We start from the raw sequence: 3,075 nt of genomic DNA, 5'->3' as shown, positions 1-3,075 counted from the left end.
AAAACACCTCCCTTCACTAGTGCAGCATTCCCAACACCAATATCTCTATCTCTCTCCTCCCCATCTTCTGCTTATATTCGAGACAGGCAATCTATTTTTTCCATTCACTACCATTGTCAGGATAGTTGTTAGTCTAGTGATTTCTCTAACTGCACTCTCCACTTTTTGTGGTGAGCTTCATGTCCTGAACCAATCTTTCTGGTACGCATCTCTATTGTCTCTGGGCATTATTGCAAGAATGTCTTTTATTTTTCTTAAATTCCATAGATGAGTAAGACTATTCTGTGTCTTTCTCTCTCCCTCTGACTTATTTCACTCAGCATAATAGTTTCCCTGTCCATCCATGTATAGGAAAATTTCATGACTTCATCTCTCCTGATGACTCCATAATATCCCATATATATATATATACACCACAGTTTCTTTAGCCATTCATTTGTTGAAGAACATCTTACTTGTTTCCAGACTGGCTATTGTAAATAATGCTGCAATGAATATAGGTTTGCAGAAGGAATTTTTTGTATTGCGTTTTTGAGTTCCTAAGGTATATCCCTAGGAGTGGTATAGCTGGATCATATTAGAGCTCAATTTCCAGTTTCCTGAGGGATCTCCATCTTATTTTCCAAAAAGGCTGGAGTAGACAGCATTCCCACCAGCGGCAAATGAGAGTTCCTTTCTCTCCACATTTCTGCCAGTTTTGATTGTTATTGTTCTTTGTAAAGTGTGCCAGTCTCTGTGGCATGAGATGGTACCTTATTGTTGTTTTATTTTGCAACTCCCTGATGATTAGTATTGTGAAGCATTTTTTATGTGTCTTTTGGCCATTTGTATATCTTCTTTCAGGAAATGTCTGTTCATTTCTTCTCTCCATTTTCTGATGTGATTAAATATTTTTTTCTTATTCAGTTCTGTCAGTACCTTATATATCTAAGATATTAGCTCCTTATTGGATTGGTACTGGATGAATCATTTCTCTAGTCTGTGGATGGTCTTTGTAGTCAAGTTATTATTTTCTTTGAGGTGCAGAAGCTTCTCAACTTAATATAGTCCCACTTGTTTATGTCTGCTTCATCACCTGTTTGGACAGTGATGTTTCCTCCATAAAGAGGCCTTTAGTCTCAATGTCATGTAGTGTTTTACCTATATGCTTCATCAACTGTTTGCACAGTGATGTTTCCTCCTTAAAGAGGTCTTTAGTTTCATTGTCATGGAGTGATTTACCTATACGTTCTTTAATATACCTTATGGTTCAAGGTCTTTAATCCATTTGGTTTTGACGTTTGTGCATGGTGTTATGTGGAGATCCAAAATACTACTCCAGAAATAAAAGAGGACAAGTGGAAATGGAGACACATACCTGTTCATGGTTTGGGAGGACTAACACCATTAAAATTGTAATACTCCCCAAAGCACTGTACAGATTTAATGTAAGGATACCCATGACATTCTTCAAAGAAGTGTATCAAACACTCCTAAAATTCATTTGGAACAATAAACACCCACATATATCTAGAGAAACTCTTAGGAAAAGGGATGTGGGAGGCATCATCGTAACCAACTTTAAATTATACTAAAAGGCAATAGTCATTAAAAACAACCTGGTATTGAAAAAAAGACAGACCCTCATATCAATGGAATAGACTTGAGAATTTAGAGAATGTCACCAGACCTACAGTCAAGTAATATTTGATAAAAGGTCAAGAAATACAAAATGGAGCAAGGAAAGCCTCTTCAACAAGTGGCGTTGGGACAACTGGTCAGCCCCACTTAAAAAAGCAAACTCAGATTTCCTGAATTTCTTGACACTGAAACAAGAAAACAAAAATCTATTGAAGTGATAGTTTTTAAGTTTAAATTTCCACAAATTAAAACTTCTCTAGTAAAAAAAAATCAAAATATTCAAAACAAGCCACAGAGGGAAAGATATTTACAAATGAGGAATATTTACAAATAAGATTTTTACAATTGAGAAGCATTGTTTTTGTTTTGTTTTGTTTGTTTTTTGTTTTTGGGCCACTGTCTGCAGTGCACATTGGAGAGTCTGGTTCTCTGCTCAAAAATAACTCCTGGTAGGTTTGGGCAATCATATAGAAACAGGGTATTGCGGGGCCGGGCAGTGGCGCTAAAGGTAAGGTGCCTGCCTTGCCTGCGCTAGCCTTGGACGGACCGCGGTTTGATCCCCCGGTGTCCCATATGGTCCCCCAAGCCAGGAGCAACTTCTGAGCACATAGCCAGGAGTAACCCCTGAGCGTTACCGGGTGTGGCCCAAAAACCAAAAAAAAAAAAAAAAAAGAAACAGGGTATTGAAAATGGGTCAGTTGCTGACAAAGCAATTGACCTACCCACTGTACTATTGCTGTGATCCCAGTAGAAGCATTTGTTAAAGTAAAAATATTGAAAATAAATAAAGCTTAAATTAAACAATAGTAATGCAAGCTGAGTGAAAAATGGAAGAATCAATGCTACAAAAACAAGGTATACAGATAACAAACTAGCTTCTGAAGATACTTTAGACATATTTACCTAATAAAATGCAAATTAACATAATACATGTCATCATTTCTTTATGTTATACTATTATATATGCCATAATATTTATTAGGAATAGTATTTCTAAATCCTGATTAAGATGTGGAGCAACACAAACTCATTTTTTTTGTTGGTAGAAATGCAAAACTTTGTTCTTTTAAATGGTTAAATAAATTCTATCATGTAAGTATGCTACATTTTACCCACATTAACTAGTTGTTGGATAGGTGCATTATTTCCTCTGTGTTAGTTGCTATTGCTTTGGTTATTCTGCTTTTGGCAATACTTAGTGGGTATGAAATACTAAGAATTTGATTTGTATTTCTCTGACATATTTTTGGTACTTATTGGCAATTTGCATATATTTCAAGAATAATGTCTATTTTAGAACTTTGTTTTATAACTTTGTTCTTTCTGCATTAAAGATTTGTAGCTGCTCTTTGCATTTTTAGATACATTTGTTTTTATTAAACATATGGTTTATAAATATTGTCTCCTGTGTTTTGTTTTCTCTTTTGTGACTAATTTCCTTTAAATCAAAAGTTA

The sequence above is a fragment of the Suncus etruscus genome, chromosome 13 (genome assembly GCF_024139225.1).
Source record: "Suncus etruscus isolate mSunEtr1 chromosome 13, mSunEtr1.pri.cur, whole genome shotgun sequence".
NCBI classification, from domain to species: domain Eukaryota; kingdom Metazoa; phylum Chordata; class Mammalia; order Eulipotyphla; family Soricidae; genus Suncus; species Suncus etruscus.
The sequence above is the reverse complement of the archived record's forward strand: the minus strand, read 5'-3'. Positions refer to the sequence as shown.